Source organism: Lissotriton vulgaris, chromosome 8 (genome assembly GCF_964263255.1).
Source record: "Lissotriton vulgaris chromosome 8, aLisVul1.2, whole genome shotgun sequence".
NCBI lineage: Eukaryota > Metazoa > Chordata > Amphibia > Caudata > Salamandridae > Lissotriton > Lissotriton vulgaris.
In genome coordinates this window covers 1,252,379,433-1,252,399,238 of record NC_141696.1, presented here as the reverse complement: position 1 = coordinate 1,252,399,238, position 19,806 = coordinate 1,252,379,433, and positions in this window count along the sequence as shown.

The window sequence follows — 19,806 nt, the reverse complement described above, 5'->3', positions numbered from 1 at the left end:
AACATCAAATAATCTGGGAACAGAAGATACAACATCCACATCAGGTGATAAGGAACCAAGAAAAACATTCTGTAGTGTTAAAGTAGCATTAAAATAAAAAACTTACGTGCAAATATTCCGAACAGAGTTCCAAAAGGATAAAACATTAGAACACTCATAAAGTTGATGTTTTAACGTGCCCGTTTCAGTGGAGCTTGACCAACGTAATGGAGAAGAGGTTGGTGAAAATGTACAAATACTAACAGGAGTAATAATCGCTTAATGATAAATAAAATACAAAGATGGGTAATACGAGCAGCAGAAACTTTGAATAGTTTGGACCACAGTTTATCCCAGGTAGTAATAGGTAAAGAAACAGACAAATCAGTTTCCCATGCAATCTCAAAGTTGGATTTAGGTCTTTCAATAAAAAAAAATTTTTAAACCTTTATTTAACAGTCTGGTATATCACATTACATGCAGATTGGTCACTTACAAACAAGCTACAGTTCCTCTATCTTCTGGCAGGTGAGGTTGTACCTCACAGCAGGCACAGCACGGATGACATAGCGTTATTCCTCAATACAGTTTACAATGTACAGTGTATATCGGACCTTATCCTAGAAAGGGCGAGTACATCAGCAAGCAAAAAAAAAACAACAAAAAAAAACTGCAGCGTAACATATTTCGCAATCTTCAGCACATTATCTTGCAACCTTTTCATATTATTCATCAGCTCTCCCATTGGTTCACTCATCACTATAAGTACAGAGAGTGATATCAGCATTGAATTCGCTATAGGCCATTATAGAGTACCTGGCTATCAGTGTATACGTCACACCAGGGTGTCAAAGGCTAGTGTTCGTGAGTCAACCCCCTCGCATCATCAGTATGTAGTCCCATAGCAGTGTTCCACTCACACCCTACAATCCTGACTATCACTTTCTGACTCTCCCTGTTGTGTCGCCTTAGACAACCAGTATACACGGACTCCAAATGTCTTTTCGCCTACAGCGTACAGGCACCAAGTCGGCATATATGTTTGTTGCTCCTGGCAGTATGTCACATCATCCATCCATTCCTTGAATTTCGGAGCCCTTCCCTTCCCCTTCCCCACCTTCATGCTACTCTCCTCTTTGCAAGCAATAATGCAATATCCGCAAATCTGCGTAAAGGCTTGGGTATGTCCATCGTGTATCCTAATAGCATGACCAGGGGGTCCAGCGGTATCGCTCCTTCAGTCATGACCTGCAACGCCTCATGGACCTGGGTCCAATATTCATGCACTCCCATGCAGTCCCACGCCAGGTGAAGAAATCCTGCTCCTTCCGCTCGACATCGGACGCACCTGTCGTTGTCCGCCAATTGGAACCTCAGTTTCCTAACCGGCGTGTAATAAAATCTCTGCACAAATTTATAATGTATGATTTTAAGCCTGCAGCTAGATGATATGTTGGCCGTGATGTTACAGCAGTATTTCCACTGTTCGTCCGTGACGTCAGTGTCCAGCTCCAGACTCCATTGCCCCGGGCGTGGCTATCGGGAGCCTCCCGCTGCGTTCTAATGGTATTGTATAGTTTCGACACTAGGTGCCGGCCATCGGACACTAGCATAGCATGCAGCGGCAAGACCACCCCCGGTGCATCTGGAAAGTGGGGCAGTACTTCACGCAGCCCCTGTCGGAGTCTGATGTAGTAAAAGACTTCTAAGGGAGAGGGTTGCACCCCTTGAAATAAGAAATGCGTTACTTACCTGTAAATGCAGTTATCCAGTATTAGTGTCTTTCATAGATTCACATGCCTGAATCATTCCCCGTTATCGAGACGGGAGCATCCGGTATATAAAAAAGTAATGTCCTATAGACATACATATAAAGGAATAGGCCTAAGGATCTCACCTTAGTGTCCTATCTGCGTCCTTATGTAGGAAGGACCAAAACAGAGTAGGCCCAAGGGTCCCACCTTGGTAGCCTATCTGTGTCCTTTTGTAAAAAGGACCAAAGTAAAGAGAACCAACCAATCAGCTACCACCTCCTTCTAGAACCTTCCTGTCAGGAGCCTCAGTCTCTCAGATTTTCGTACGCACCAAGCTAGTTAGGCGCAAACTTGTTAGAGAGATAGGTGAGTCCTTCCAGGGGAGGCGGGAGGGTGCATGTGAATCTATGAAAGACACTAATACTGGATAACTGCAGTTACAGGTAAGTAACGCATTTCGTATCCAGTATTTGGGTGTCTTTCATAGATTCACATGCCTGAATCAGAGTAGCAAGCAATACATCATGCACATTCTGTGATGGTACATCGTATATGAGTCTGTAGATAATACATATCACGCGACTGCAAATCACCAACATGCAATGTCATGTAGTTTCTAGGAAAAGGAAATGTGCATACCAGTAAAGGATGGGGGGATGTAAGAAGGCTCACCTCACTGGAACAGATGGCGAAGCACTGCTCTGCCCACTGCTGCATCCCTCGTCAGCTCAGTGTCCAAGCAGTAGTGCCTGGTGAAGGTGTGCTGGGACTTCCAGGTCGCCGCTCTACAAATGTCCAGTACCGGTACTCCAGCAAATAGTGCCGCAGACGTGGACATAGCTCTTGTGGAATGAGCTCTGACTCTTACCTCCAAAGGCCGTCCGGCCTTGTCGTGGCAAAAAGTGATCGCTGAAGAAATCCACCTTGAAATACTTTGTTTCGTCAGGGGCATACCTTTCCTTGGTCTACTAAAAGCAACGAAGAGTTGAGATGACTTTCTGAAGTGTTGTGTCCTGTCGATGTAGAATTTGAGACATCTCTTCAGATCTAATGAGTGCAGTGTTCTTTCAGCTGCAGTAGTTGGGTTTTGAAAGAACGACTTGAGCACCACTGGTTCGTTAAGGTGGAAGTCCGAGGGGACTTTCGGTATAAAGCGGGGGTTAGTTCGTAGAATGACCCTGTCCTCTGAATTGCAAAAAAGGGTCTTGGATTGAGAGAGCCTGCAGTTCACTGACCCTTCTGGCAGAGGTTAGGGCCAGGAGGAGGGCCGTTTTCCATGAAAGGAATTTGATGTCCGCTTTATGGATGGGTTCGAAGGGGTGCTTCATTAATTGGTGAAGGACCACGTTGAGGTGCCACAACGGAGGGATTGGTCTTGGTCGTGGAAAGGATCTGAATAGAACTTTTAGGAATTGTTTGATAAGTCTGTCCGCCCACAGGGATGGACCCTTGGAAGTTCTTGTGAACCTGGATATTGCTGCTAGATGTACTTTGATGGATGCATGCGCAAGGCCTGATTGCGCTAGATGCAGTAAATATGGTAGCAACTACTGTGGAGTGATATGAAAGGGGTGCAGGCCTTCAGCCACACACCAAAGACAGAACCGTTTCCATTTTAGTGAGTAGGTCTTATTAGTGCTGTCGGCTTTAGCCTTTGCAAGGACGTCTCTACACTCCTGCGGGATGTTTAGGTGGCTGAATTCGCGGTATTCAGGAGCCAGGCTGACAACTTCAGAGGGCTCAGGTTCGGGTGGAGAACCTGCCCTTGGGACATTGTGAGCAGGGCTGGATGTTGGTGTAGGCGAAGAGGTGGCCGGGCAGATAGGCGATGAAGTTCTGTGAACCAGTGCTGCCTCGGCCAGGATGGGGCGATGAGGATCAGAGTGCAGGGCTCCGACTTCATCTTCCTGAGGACCCTGGGTATCAGTGGAAATGGTGGAAAGGCGTAGGCAAACATGTGAAGCCTGCTTGCGAAGCTTGGGCATTTGGCATTCTCTCTGGTGGCAAAGAGGTCTATCTGCGGTGTTCCCCACTCCACGAAGATATATTCCAGCTCCTCCGTATCCAATTCCCATTCGTGGGATGGTGACCTCTCCCTGCTCAGGGCGTCCGCCAAGACGTTGTCCTTGCCCGGGACGTATTTGGCTTTTAGCGTTATTCCATGCTCCAGAAGCCAATTCCAAACTCTCTGCGATTCTCGAGAGAGTGAAAGTGATCGCGTCCCTCCCTGTTTGTTCAGGTAGTGCATCGTCGTGGTGTTGTCTGTCCTGACGAGCACTGGGGAGTTTCGGATGCGTGGAAGGAACGCTTGGAGAGCTAGAAAGACTGCTCTTAGTTCCAGTAGATTGATGTGGAGTTTGGATTCCTGTGGCGTCCACTTGCCATTGATCTGGAGTTCTTGTAGGACCGCTCCCCAGTCTTCTAGGGATGCGTCCGTTGTTATTACGTGTGGTTCCGCTGGAAGCAGGAACGGCAGTCCCTGTGACAGATGACTGGGTGACCTCCACCATTGTAAGTGGTTGACCATAGCTCGTGTGACATGTATGCGTTCCTCGAAAGATCCCGCAGCTTGTGTCCATTGCCTCGTTAGTTTCTCCTGGAGAGGGCACATTTTGAGACAGCAGTGTGGAATGAGCATAATGCATGAGGACATCATGCCGAGGAGGGACTTGAAGGTGCGGACCGGAAGAGTCTTTCTCGATGCCGCTGACGTGGCTAAGGAGATGAGTTTGGTCTTTCTCTCCTGAGAGGGGAAGGCTCTTACGCGTTCCGTGTCCAGAGTCGCTCCAAGAAAAGTGATGACTTTGTTTGGTTCTAGTGCCGATTTCTCTCTGTTGAGGGTCAAGCCTAGGCGGCGGAAAATATTCAGACAGGCGCTGGAGAATGTGGCTGCGGCTGTCGCAGACGATGCCTTTACCAGCCAGTCGTCCAGGTATGGGAAAACCTGGTGACCCTGTTGACGAAGGAAAGCTGCAAAAGGAGAGAGACATTTTGTAAATATCCGTGGGGCAGATTTGAGGCCAAACGGGAGGACACGGAATTGGTAGTGGTCTCCTTCTACTGCGAACCTGAGGTACTTCCTGTGTCCCTTGAAGATAGGAATGGGATAGTAGGCGTCCTGCAGGTCTAGGGACGTCATGTAGTCACCTTCCTCCAGGAGGCCCAGGATTTCTTGTAGTGTGACCATACGGAACAACTGTTTCTTTAGGGACACATTGAGCGCTCTGAGGTCGAGGATTGGTCTCCATTTCTTTCCTTTCTTGGGAATTAGGAAGAAATGGGAGTAGAATCCTTTCCCTTTTTGGGTGTGAGGAACTCTCTCTATCGCTCCCTTTTGAAGCATTGAAGTGATTTCCTGAAGAAGCAGCCCTAGGTGTCTGTGGGACCGTTTGGCTGGTGGTGTCATTGGGGGAATTGAGACAAATTTTAGTGAATGTCCGAATTGGATGAGTTGTAACACCCACCAATCTGTGTTATTTTTTGCCAATTTTTTAGTAAGAATGTGAGTTTTCCTCCAAGTCTTAAAAAATGCAATGATGGATGGACTGGCCATTGGGATGAGTCATTGGCGGTTGCCAGCAGGTCTTTTTTGTTTTTTTCCCCTGTAGTTTGACTTATTGTAGGAAGATTGACGTCCTGTTTGGCCTTGACGTTGTTGGTACTGTGTTTTGCTCTGGGTGTACGGGTAGGAGGACCTATTCTGGTAGGAGCCTCTGTATGCAGGTTGTCCCCTTCCTCTGTTACCACGAAAGGACCGGTTCCTGAATTGCAGAGTTTCCAGAGCTTTGGCCGTATCTGTGTCCTTTTTGATAGTGGTGAGGGCCTCGTCAATTTTTTCGCCAAAGAGATGTTGGCCGTCGTAAGGCATATCGATGATTTTTGTTTGAACTTCCTGACGGAAGGAGGTGGCCTTGAGCCAGCCTTGTCGTCTCAGAACAGCGGCACCTGCCAGCTGCCTGAAGCCAGTCATGGCGACGTCTATTGCACAGTCGATCAGCTCAGAGGCAGATGTTTGGCCCTCTAGGAGAAGCGAATGTGCCTCCTCCTTTAAATCCTCTGGCAGATTAGCTAGGTAGGGAGCGATGTCTGCCCAGAGTTGGCGGTTGTAGCGGCCCAGAAGTGCTATTGAATTCGCCACCTTCACCGTCATTGCCGACGTGGTGGAGAAGCGTTTTCCAATGGTATCTAGTTTCCTGCCTTCCTTGTCAGGTGGCGTCGACAAAGGAGATGCTGGATTGCGCAAATTTTTCTGCGCCGCTTCTGTTACTACGGAGTCTGCTTTGGGGTGACCCGTGAGGCAAGCTGGCGCAGATGAGGTTGCTTTGTATTTTTTATCAAGCCTGGGCACTACCACAGGAATTGAAGCTGGCGTTTGCATTAGTTGTTTGCCTTGTTTCCAGAGGAAATCAATGATCGGGATTGACCTAGTCGTCTTTTTTGTAGGTTCCTTAAAATCGTAGAGGAAGCATTCAGTCTCCTGGGTTTCTATAGACATATGGAACCGTTTGGCCGCCCGCTCTATGAGGTTATGGAAACCACCAATGTCTACAGGTGGTGATTCCGAAGACTGTGGTTCTGGAGAGGCCGGGGATTGTGCGACGTAGTCCTGGTCTGCATCAGGGTTTGAGTCGTCGTCACGGACCTCACCTTCTTCATGATCTCTCTCTTCGTCGTCGGACGAGAGAATGTCTTGTGTTGGCTCTTGATCTTTAGAAAGTACTAGGGGAGGAGGCTTATGTCGAGGTACAGGCACAGGTACCTGTGTAACTGGCGGTGCAGGAGTAGTGGTTTTCTCTGGGAACCGCTCTTTGTAGTCCTTTATGAGGAATTGCAAATCCGAGACAATGGATGCTGGTGTTCTACTTGTTCCTCCTCTTCCTGTTCCTCGTCTGTGCTTTGGCACTTAAGTACCAAATCTGAAGGACTAGTGGCCTGTGTATATAACTCCTCCTCCGACTCTTCATCTTGCAATAGGCAGGATGACTCCTCCTCCGACTCTTCATCTTGCAATAGGCAGGATGGGGTCAATACACTTGATGGGGAGTGGTAACTTGTTTTAGTGTCTTGCTGCCAATACTGAGTAGGTGAGCCACCCCATTTTACTTCTTTGATAACCAGCAGATGTGCTGATTGTGTGCGAAGGGATCTTTGAGGGCAATAGTTGACAAGTCCCCTTTTGAGACAGAGGGGGGCCTGTTTTGAAGGACGCAGATACCTTGTAAATATTTTGAAAAATGCTAATTTGGTCCACGCTAGGGAGGCACTTGTATTCTTACAGAAAGCTGAGGAACCCCTAACACTGTGTAGTATTATGAACTTTATCAAGGTAGCACTTCGTTTAAGGCTTACTAGAGGAGAAGACTGAAATGTTTTTACTTTAACTTTTAAGTGTTAAATATGGCTATATTGTTGTATTTATGTTTTGTTAATTCACTGTACAAAGAACCCTGAAATGTTTAATGACTTTTTAACATGTAAATTTGAGTGTGCTTTTATGGTGTTTTTTAATCACCGAATAAAGATTCTTTGACTTGACTTGACTTGACTGCATATCTAAACACACAACTCTGACTCATACTATTACCCCACCCAACCTCAGGGCACATACCAAAGTAAGACTATTTAAAGCTCTTTGCATCCCAGAACTAGAGAAGGCTTTATCTAAGATTAGATCGGGATCTCCACAAGATCCCTTGCCACCTCAAATCTTGAGATCAATAGGAGCTGCTATTGCGCCCATCAAAAGCTCTTCACTTCCTCCCTGTACTCCGGTATTGTGCGGGCTAGCTGGAAAAAGGCGAGTATCCTGCCACTGCTTAAGAATCCACATGCCGATCCAGAAACGCTCTCAAATGTCAGACCGCTATCACAATTACCAGGTACCTCAAAAATAATCAAAAAAGCAGTCAACACACAACTGATGTCCTTTCTAGAATCTTCCAACCTTTTGCACCCCTCTCAGTCAGGGTTCCCTAATCCTTTTGGACCTGTCAGCCGTGTTCGATAGATCTCACATGAAATCCAGAGGCTCGCCCACGATGGTATCGAAGGACAAGCGCAACCTGGCTAAAATCCATCCTCGAACATAGGGAACAAACATTGTGGTCACACCATTCCTATCAGAAGCCAAAATCATCAAAGTAGGAGTTTCCAAAGGGTCTGCCCTTAGCCCCACTCTTTTTATTGGCTATATGACCCCATTGGCATATCTGATTGAATCCTTTGATGTTCAAACTGTCTTCTATGCAGATGATGCCCAACTTCCCTTGACATATAACAAGACTGACGAGAAGGCCAAAACTACATTTTCTGGATGCTTCACAGAAGTCATTGTCTGGCTCAATGCCAACTTGCTGCAATGCAATCTCAACAAAAACAAAAACCGACTCTTCGGTAAGGGCCCCCAGGCTGCTTGGCTAGGGGCCTGTCCTTCCAGCTGGGAAGCCCCACCCACAGAAACGGCCAAAACCTTGGGGTACTGATAGATAGTCAAATTTATTTTAAACCACAGATCGCAGCAGTAATAAAAAAACAATGCTGGATCCTGAGAATTCTAAGAATATTTCTCAAAGTCTTGGAAGACGGTGGCACAGCCACAGATCCTTTTCAGATTGGACTATTCAGACGTCCTGTACATAGGCATTCCAAGTTGTTTGTCACAGAGATTGTTAAGAATACTAAATATGGCAATATGACTGTTATTCAACCTTCCAAAGCATACCACCTGGACTCAGTATCGCAAACTGGTTACCAATTAGAAAAAAGAAGTGTTTTTTAAGCATTATCAGTAGAACATGCTGCTTTCTTCAAAACAGGCCCCCCTCTGTCTCAAAAGGAGACTTGTCAACTATTGCCCTCAAAGATCCCTTTGCACACAATCAGCACATCTGCTGGTTATCAAAGAAGTAAAATGGGGTGGCTCAACCTACTCAGTATTGGCAGCAAGACACTAAAACAAGTTACCACTCCCCATCAAGTGTATTGCAGACAAAAACTATTCTGTAAACAAATAAAAATGTACCTATTCCAGGATTCGATTTCACATTCCCTACAGGGCAGATATCCTAGCGCCCTCTCATAGTAGCGGCGCGCTTTATTAATCCCACACTTCATTTAATACAGGAAGATAAGATCACATTGAAATCTGTGTTTAATAAACAATCATGAAATGATTGGAAAAATATTGTCCCTTGCCTGAAACCAAATAATTAACCAGGCGTGGACATGTGTGTCTTAATCCCACACTCACAAACTGGACTTCCATTGTTGATCACGGAGAGTAATTTTATCTTCAGAAAGATCAATGCGATTTTTGAGGAAAGTCTTACCTTAGCTCCTCTTTCACAATCTGCATCCTGTTTCCGGAGGGAATCTCAGAAGGTCTGATTAGAGATTGAAAATGAACAAAAACACAGCTTTATCATGTATTTAGATTTAGCAGTCAACATACAAAAATAGGTTTTTGCTCATCCACTGCTGCTCTCTGATATGGGAAAGTTACACGTACCGACAATGTTCTACCCAAACATTTCATACCATTACTTTTTGTAACCTTATCCAATTAGTTTTCCATCAGGAATGGTTTTAAAGCATGAGAATCAAATAATTATGCAACTATGACCATCACATATAAATGTTTTTTTCAAACTATTTTCATTATTTTACCATAATATAAGCAAGTAAGTAGGCATTAAGTTAATTTAGGTGCTTTGAAACTCCCACTGACTTGATACAACGTCTCTATCAAAATGTCTATGTCCTGCCCACGCCGCTTCCTCTACCTCAAGCAAAATGTTGCAACATTGAATAACTAGTGCCAGTGCCCTTAGGTAAGATATGAATTGAAAAGATTTGATCTGTACCCTTGCCTCTTCTCATTGTTCTGCACTCCCAGAAAACAAGTATGAACATGTTACTTTAGTTTTCCTAAACATAAAAATACTGTTGGTGCTGGTAGAAGACTAGCCAAGTGGCAAACCTAGCCTCAGTAGTCTCCCCTCCCAGACCATTTCACCACCACCCAGAATTGGGGCTGCAAGCACTGAACCCTTCTCTTGCCCTCCATGTGTGTTGCAAGAGCAGGTGCTGAGCTGCAGTGCCTTGTGTCCATCCCAGGTGGGTGATGCAGCCTTTGAAGGACATTGACGTAACCCAGCCTGCTGAGTGACGGTATAACCTCCTAGTTGAACTTATTAAGTTATGCTATAAAACTTGCTTTTTTAGGCTAGCACAGTCATGAATGATCAGAACAATGAGATAATCTTCTGAGCATCTGCAGTTCCTGCCTTCTGTTACTGAGAACTGCAATCACGCAGTCTGTCTCCGGTTAGTGCCCTTCCATTTATGGTACTTTAGAGCAGTTTTAAGATCTTATTAGAGTTTTTCATTGCTCAAATAAGTGTAATGTCTAATATTTAAATGTTTCCCTCATCTTCATTGCTTGATTTTGCTTGTGAAAAAGTGTCACTCATAGTTGTTGAAATGTCACTCATAATTACACTGAAATTATGAAAATGTAACAAATAGCAATCTGAAACCTTGGCAGCTATGAGGAGTGGTGGGTCATCTGCTATGATTGATCAACATGCAAACCCTCTATCTAGTTGAGAAGCATTATGTTAATCGTTTCCATCCTATTCCTCTCTTCTTCCGTTACTCATAGTGGAATGGAGATGCTTTTTCTGCTGCTGATGTTAAATGGTTTGGATGGCAAAACACGTGCCATATACTTTCTCACAATCTGGAATTGCTGTTGATCATGGAGAGTAATTTTATCTTCAGAAAATTATGGCCATCCTTGAGGAAAGGCTTACCTTGGCTCATTGTTTACTACTGGCTTACATGATGGAAGCGCACAATGTCTGTTTAGAGATTGAAAAAGGAGAAACACAACTTTATAAAGAATTTAGATTTAGCACCCAACATACGAAAACATGTTCATGCTCATGCACTGCTGCTCCTTGACATGGGAAGTTACACATGATGACAATATTGTACCCAAGAATTTCATACCATTGCTGTCTGTACCCAAGTGAAATTCATTCCCCATCAGGAATGGATTTCAAACCATTTTAATTGGTTGCATTATTTTACCATAAGATAAGCAAGTTAGTAGGCATTAAGTTAATTTAAAGGGCTTTGAAACTCCCACTGACTTGATGCAGCATCAATATCAAAATGTCCATGCCCTGCCCACACCCCTTCCTCTACCTAACACAAAATGTTGCACCATTTGAATAGCTAGTGCCCTAAGGCAAGATATAAATGGAAAAAGTTTGTTCTGGACCCTTCCCTCTTCTCATTTTTCTGCTCTCCCAGAACACACGTGAAAACAATACGACTCATGTTACACATATTTTCTTAAGCTTCAATTTATGATCTCAATACAAAGCCAAAGCTCATAAAGCGCTGGTCTTCAAACTCTTTAACACTGTATCCTATTGAGTAAAATTATTAGTTGCACCATTTGATGAGGTTTGATGCATCATAATTATTCAACACTATTTTAAGAACATTTGACAAATACAGACAAACCGATTTGGGGTATTTAAAAAAAAATTCTAACACAAGATTCACAACAAATAAAACTCAGGAAGCAACCAAAACATTTCAACTATGGTCACAGAGTACAGGGGTATATTAAAAGAATTGACCAAAATCAATGTTCCATCTTTCTTTTTCCTTTCCATAAATCCCAAATTAGAATTGATAAAATATTGTAACCATAACAGGCAAAATGTGAGAGGTACTTTAGAGGGAGTCGCAAAATTGTGACAAAATTATTGATATTCATTATTGCCAAAATATCATCAGCACAGCCTTGAAAGGGTGAGGAGCTGAAACACCACAAGTGCGAGGGTAAAACTGCATTTCTGATTGATCTCCTCCATCTCTCCCCCAGGCCTACCTGAAGCAGTGTTAATGTGAAGACACATTTCTTATTCATCCATAAATGTACTGATCACAAACGTTCCTTGACAAATACTGCTCTGTGGCATGGTAAAGTTAAACTTCACTTCAATATTCATATCACTTGTTTCAAAAATGAACCAATATTTGCTCTCTATCATACAATGGATTTATAAGATAGATATATCCCATAATAGTGTAACAATAACTGCAGTCACAATGATCATCATTTTTAGGCTATAAAACCCTAACCACAAACTACATGTCAAAGATAAAACTGCAACTTTTTGCTGTCCAGAATGAGGGCAGTTGTTTACACCACTAACACATGGGTTGAGAGGAAGTCACAGTCATATGTCCAAGACATAGCCGATACCTGTCATTGTGAAATAATACTGGAATAGTGCACCACTCAAGATGGAAAAAATGAGTTTGAAAGGCTGTTGTCGGAGACTGTACAAAGATTGACTGGTATTAGCAAGCCAGTGTACAAAGATAGGTTAAATACTAAGCACACTAAATCTTCCTCAAAGAGATCTGCTGAACTAAAGCTCCAGTGACTGGGTTAGATCTGATTTGATAGTTTGTACATCAGACTAAAACAGCTTGGTCATTTAAGTTGAACAAGGGAAACCCTTTTTTTGTCATCCACCATACCCTGCCCCTTTACCAACATAAACATTTCTGTAAGCTTTTAAAGTTGATGCTGAACACTACATAGTATTGTGTGGAACTTGCAGGGTCTTCTCAAAGGTCAGGGTCAGAATATGTGAGTCATCCAGACCCTACGTCTCAAACTAGTGTAATATGGACCTTGAAGAGCCCTCCCACAACCACAGACAAAATGTTCACCTGTTCTAAGGACCTAAAAACAATGTTCTGGGCCTTTACAGCCACTTTAGATCCAAATATTTACTTCTGGACGTTACTGTGCCGACCAGATCTGAGCACATTAACTCAATGAGAAGCAAGAGATAACACTTATAAGTCAGGTCATAGCGACACTTTTTCAAAAGACAGTGTCTATCAAAATATCCAATGGATCACAGTACAATAAAACAGGGGACTGAAGAAGAAATGCCATTGTAAAGAGAAATTAGAATACAAGAAACCAGGACTAACTCACTGATTTTCAAAAGGAGTAAACATGAGTGAGGCTGAAGTTAAGTCTACTGGTACTGACCGCTTGCTGGGCAGTGTGCACTTAGACTCCATTACAATTTTTAAGGATAGCCATAAATGCATCAGTATAAGGAAAGTATTAATATCGCAAAGCCGCAAGACGCACTTTCTACACCAACTCTATTAAAAAAGCTAACAATAACACAAAGGAGATATTTAGTATTGTTTCGTATTTTACAGACCATAAACACTCTGCTACCCCTCTGGTGACTAGCGCAACTCTATGCAAGCAGTTGAGTAATTTCTTTGAAAACAAAATGCAGAAGATGTAGGACACTCTAATATCTAAACACACAACTCTGACTCATACTATTACCCCTCCCAACCCCAGGGCGCATACCAAACTAAGACTATTTAAAGCTCTTTGCATCCCAGAACTAGAGAAGGCTTTATCTAAGATTAGATCGGGATCTCCACAAGATCCCTTGCCACCTCAAATCTTGAGATCAATAGGAGCTGCTATTGCGCCCATCTATCAAAAGCTCTTCACTTCCTCCCTGTACTCCGGTATTGTGCGGGCTAAATGGAAAAAGGCGTGTATCCTGCCACTGCTTAAGAATCCACATGCCAATCCAGAAACGCTCTCAAATTTTAGACCGCTATCACAATTACCAGGTACCTCAAAAATAATCAAAAAAACAGTCAACACACAACTGATGTCCTTTCTAGAATCTTCCAACCTTTTGCACCCCTCTCAGTCAGGGTTCCCTAATCCTTTTGGACCTGTCAGCCCTGTTCCATAGATCTCACATGAAATCCAGAGGCTCGCCCACGATGGTATCGAAGGACAAGCGCAACCTGGCTAAAATCCATCCTCGAAAATAGGGAACAAACATTGTGGTCACACCATTCCTATCAGAAGCCAAAATCATCAAAGTAGGAGTTTCCAAAGGGTCTGCCCTTAGCCCCACTCTTTCTAATGGCTATATGACCCCTTTGGCATATCTGATTGAATCCTTTGATGTTCAAACTGTCTTCTATGCAGATGATGCCCAACTTCATAACAAGACTGACGAGAAGGCCAAAACTACATTTTCTGGATGCTTCACAGAAGTCATGGTCTGGCTCAATGCCAACTTGCTGCAATGCAATCTCAACAAAAACAAAAACCGACTCTTCGGTAAGGGCCCCCAGGCTGCTTGGCTAGGGGCCTGTCCTTCCAGCTGGGAAGCCCCACCCACAGAAACGGCCAAAACTTTGGGGTACTGATAGATAGTCAAATTTATTTTAAACCACAGATCGCAGCAGTAATAAAAAACAATGCTGGATCCGGAGGATTCTAAGAATATTTCTCAAAGTCTTGGAAGACGGTGGCACAGCCACTGATCCTTTCCAGATTGGACTATTCAGAGGTCCTGTACATAGGCATTCCAAGTTGTTTGTCACAGAGATTGTTAAGAATACAAAATATGGCAATATGACTGTTATTCAACCTTCCAAAGCATACCACCTGGACTCAGTATCGCAAACTGGTTAACAATTAGAAAAAAGAAGTGTTTTTTAAGCATTAACAGTAGAACACGCTGCTTTCTTAAAAACAAGCCCGCCCCCCTCTGTCTCAAAAGGAGACTTGTCAACTATTGCCCTCAAAGATCCCTTTGCACACAATCAGCACATCTGCTGGTTATCAAAGAAGTAAAATGGGGTGGCTCTACCTACTCAGTATTGGCAGCAAGACACTAAAACAAGTTACCACTCCCCATCAAGTGTATTGCAGACAAAAACTATTCTGTAAACAAATAAAAATGTACCTATTCCAGGATTCGATTTCACATTCCCTACAGGGCAGATATCCTAGCACCCTCTCATAGTAGCGGCGCGCTTTATTAATCCCACACTTCATTTAATACAGGAAGATAAGATCACATTGAAATGTGTTTAATAAACAATCATGAAATGATTGGAAAAATATTGTCCCTTGCCTGAAACCAAATAATTAACCATGCGTGGACATGTGTGACTTAATCCCACACTCACAAACTGGACTTCCATTGTGGATCACGGAGAGTAATTTTATCTTCAGAAAGATCAATGCAATTTTTGAGGAAAGTCTTACCTTAGCTCCTCTTTCACAATCTGCATCCTGTTTCCGGAGGGAATCTCAGAAGGTCTGATTAGAGATTGAAAATGAACAAACACAGCTTTATCATGTATTTAGATTTAGCAGTCAACATACAAAAATAGGTTTTTGCTCATCCACTGCTGCTCTCTGATATGGGAAAGTTACACTTACCGACAATGTTCTACCCAAACATTTCATACCATTACTTTCTGTAACCATATCCAATTATTTTTCCATCAGGAATGGTTTTAAAGCATGAGAATCAAATAATTATGCAACTATAACCATCACATATAAATGTTTTTTTCAAACTATTTTCATTATTTTACCATAATATAAGCAAGTAAGTAGGCATTAAGTTAATTTAGGTGCTTTGAAACTCCCACTGACTTGATACAACGTCTCTATCAAAATGTCTATGTCCTGCCCACGCCGCTTCCTCTACCTCAAGCAAAATGTTGCAACATTGAATAACTAGTGCCAGTGCCCTTAGGTAAGATATGAATTGAACAGATTCGATTTGTACCCTTGCCTCTTCTCATTGTTCTGCACTCCCAGAAAACAAGTGGGAACATGTTACATTAGTTTTCCTAAACATAAAAATACTGTTGGTGCTGGTAGAAGACTAGCCAAGTGGCAAACCTAGCCTCAGTAGTCTCCCCTCCCAGACCATTTCACCCCCACCCAGAATGGGGGCTGCAAGCACTGAACCCTTCTCTTGCCCTCCATGTGTGTTGCAAGAGCAGGTGCTGAGCTGCAGTGCCTTGTGTCCATCCCAGGTGGGTGGAGCAGCCTTTGAAGGACATTGACGTGACCCAGCCTGCTGAGTGACGGTATAACCTCCTAGTTGCACTTACTAAGTTATGCTATAAAACTTGCTTTTTAGGCTAGCACAGTCATGAATGATCAGAACAATGAGATAATCTTCTGAGCATCTGCAGTTCCTGCCTTCTGCTACTGAGAACTGCAATCATGCAGTCTGTCTAGGGTTAGTGCCCTTCCATTTATGGTACTTTAGAGCAGTTTTAAGATCTTATTAGAGTTTCTCATTGCTCAAATAAGTGTAATGTCTAATATTTAAATGTTTCCCTCATCTTCATTGCTTGAATTTGCTTGTGAAAAATGTACTCATAGTTGTTGAAATGTCACTCATAATTACACTGAAATCATAAAAATGTAACAAATAGCAATCTGAAACCTTGGCAGCTATGAGGAGTGGTGGGTCATCTGCTATGATTGATCAACATGCAAACTCTCTATCTAGTTGAGAAGCATTATGTTAATCGTTTCCATCCTATTCCTCTCTTCTTCCGTTACTCATAGTGGAATGGAGATGCTTTTTCTGCTGCTGATGTTAAATGATTTGGATGGCAAAACACGTGCCATATACTTTCTCACAATCTTGAATTGCTGTTGATTAGGGAGAGTAATTTTATCTTCAGAAAATTATGGCCATCCTTGAGGAAAGGCTTACCTTGGCTCATTGTTTACAACTGGCTTACATGATGGAAGCGCACAATGTCTGTTTAGAGATTGAAAAAGGAGAAACACAACTTTATAAAAAATTTAGATTTAGCACCCAACATACGAAAACATGTTCATGCTCATGCACTGCTGCTCCTTGACATGGGAAGTTACACATGATGACAATATTGTACCCAAGAATTTCATACCATTGCTGTCTGTACCCAAGTGAAATTCATTCCCCATCAGCAATGGATTTCAAACTGTTTTAATTAGTTGCATTACTTTACCATAAGATAAGCAAGTAGGTAGGCATTAAGTTAATTTAAAGGGCTTTGAAACTCCCACTGACTTGATGCAGCATCAATATCAAAATGTCTATGCCCTGCCCACACCCCTTCCTCTACCTGGCGCAAAATGTTGCACCATTTGAATAACTAGTGCCCTTAGGCAAGATATAAATGGAAAAAGTTTGTTCTGGACCCTTCCCTCTTCTCATTTTTCTGCTCTCCCAGAACACACGTGAAAACAATACGACTCATGTTACACATATTTTCTTAAGCTTCAATTTATGATCTCAATACAAAGCCAAAGCTCATAAAGCGCTCGTCTTCAAACTCTTTAACACTGTATCCTATTGAGTAAAATTATTAGTTGCACCATTTGATGAGGTTTGATGCATCATAATTATTCAACACTATTTTAAGAACATTTGACAAATACAGACAAACCAATTTAGGGTATTTAAAAAAAAAATTCAAACACAAGATTCACAACAAATAAAACTCAGGAAGCAACCAAAACATTTCAACTATGGTCACAGAGTACAGGGGTATATTAAAACAATTGTTCAAAATCAATGTTCCATCTTTCTTTTTCCTTCCCATAAATCCCAAATTAGAATTGATAAAATATTGTAACCATAACAGGCAAAATGTGAGAGGTACTTTAGAGGGAGTCGCAAAATTGTGACAAAATTATTGATATTCATTATTGCCAAAATATCATCAGCACAGCCTTGAAAGGGTGGGGAGCTGAAACACCACAAGTGCGAGGGTGAAACTGCATTTCTGATTGATCTCCTCCATCTCTCCCCCAGGCCTACCTGAAGCAGTGTTAATGTGAAGACACATTTCTTATTCATCCATAAATTTACTGATCACAAACGTTCCTTGACAAATACTGCTCTGTGGCATGGTAAAGTTACACTTCACTTCAATATTCATATCACTTGTTTCAAAAATGAACCAATATTTGCTCTCCATCATACAATGGATTTATAAGATAGATATATCCCAAGTCACAGTCATATGTCCAAGACATAGCCGATACCTGTCATTGTGAAATAATACTGGAATAGTGCACCACTCAAGATGGAAAAAATGAGTTTGAAAGGCTGTTTTCGGAGACTGCACAAAGATTGACTGGTATTAGCAAGCCAGTGTACAAAGATAGGTCAAATACTAAGCACACTAAATCTTCCTCAAAGGGATCTGCTGAACAAAAGCTCCAGTGACTGGGTTAGATCTGATTTGATAGTTTGTACATCAGACTAAAACAGCTTGGTCATTTAAGTTGAACAAGGGAAACCCTTTTTTTGTCATCCACCATACCCTGCCACTTTACCAACATAAACATTTCTGTAAGATTTTTAGGTTGATGCTGAACACTACATAGTATTGTGTGGAACTTGCAGGGTCTTCTCAAAGGTCAGGGTCAGAATATGTGAGTCATCCAGACCCTACGTCTCAAACTAGTGTAATATGGACCTTGAATAGCCCTCCCACAACCACAGACAAAATGTTCACCTGTTCTAAGGACCTAAAAACAATGTTCTGGGCCTTTACAGCCACTTTAGATCCAAATATTTACTTCTGGACGTTACTGTGCTGACCAGATCTGAGCACATTAACTCAATGAGAAGCAAGAGATAACACTTGTAAGTCAGGTCATAGCGACACTTTTTCAAAAGGCAGTGTCTTTCAAAATATCCAATGGATCACAGTACAATAAAACAGGGGACTGAAGAAGAAATGCCATTGTAAAGAGAAATTAGAATACAAGAAACCAGGACTAACTCACTGATTTTCAAAAGGAGTAAACATGAGTGAGGCTGAAGTTAAGTCTACTGGTACTGACCGCTTGCTGGGCAGTGTGCACTTAGACTCCATTACAATTTTTAAGGATAGCCATAAATGCATCAGTATAAGGAAAGTATTAATATCGCAAAGCCGCAAGACGCACTTTCTACACCAACTCTATTAAAAAAGCTAACAATAACACAAAGGAGATATTTAGTATTGTTTCGTATTTTACAGACCATAAACACTCTGCTACCCCTCTGGTGACTAGCGCAACTCTATGCAAGCAGTTGAGTAATTTCTTTGAAAACAAAATGCAGAAGATTTAGGACACTCTAATATCTAAACACACAACTCTGTCTCATACTATTACCCCTCCCAACCTCAGGGCACATACCAAACTAAGGCTCTTTATAGCTCTTTGCATCCCAGAACTAGAGAAGGCTTTATCTAAGATTAGATCGGGATCTCCACAAGATCCCTTGCCACCTCAATTCTTGAGATCAATAGGAGTTGCTATTGCGCCCATCTATCAAAAGCTCTTCACTTCCTCCCTGTACTCCGGTATTGTGCGGGCTAAATGGAAAAAGGCGTGTATCCTGCCACTGCTTAAGAATCCACATGCCAATCCAGAAACGCTCTCAAATTTTAGACCGCTATCACAATTACCAGGTACCTCAAAAATAATCAAAAAAACAGTCAACACACAACTGATGTCCTTTCTAGAATCTTCCAACCTTTTGCACCCCTCTCAGTCAGGGTTCCCTAATCCTTTTGGACCTGTCAGCCGTGTTCGATAGATCTCAGGTGAAATCCAGAGGCTCGCCCATGATGGTATCGAAGGACAAGCGCAACCTGGCTAAAATCCATCCTCGAAAATAGGGAACAAACATTGTGGTCACACCATTCCTATCAGAAGCCAAAATCATCAAAGTAGGAGTTTCCAAAGGGTCTGCCCTTAGCCCCACTCTTTTTAATGGCTATATGACCCCTTTGGCATATCTGATTGAATCCTTTGATGTTCAAACTGTCTTCTATGCAGATGATGCCCAACTTCCCTTGACATATAACAAGACTGACGAGAAGGCCAAAACTACATTTTCTGGATGCTTCACAGAAGTCATGGTCTGGCTCAATGCCAACTTGCTGCAATGCAATCTCAACAAAAACAAAAACCGACTCTTCGGTAAGGGCCCCCAGGCTGCTTGGCTAGGGGCCTGTCCTTCCAGCTGGGAAGCCCCACCCACAGAAACAGCCAAAACCTTGGGGTACTGATAGATAGTCAAATTTATTTTAAACCACAGATCGCAGCAGTAATAAAAAAACAATGCTGGATCCTGAGGATTCTAAGAATATTTCTCAAAGTCTTGGAAGA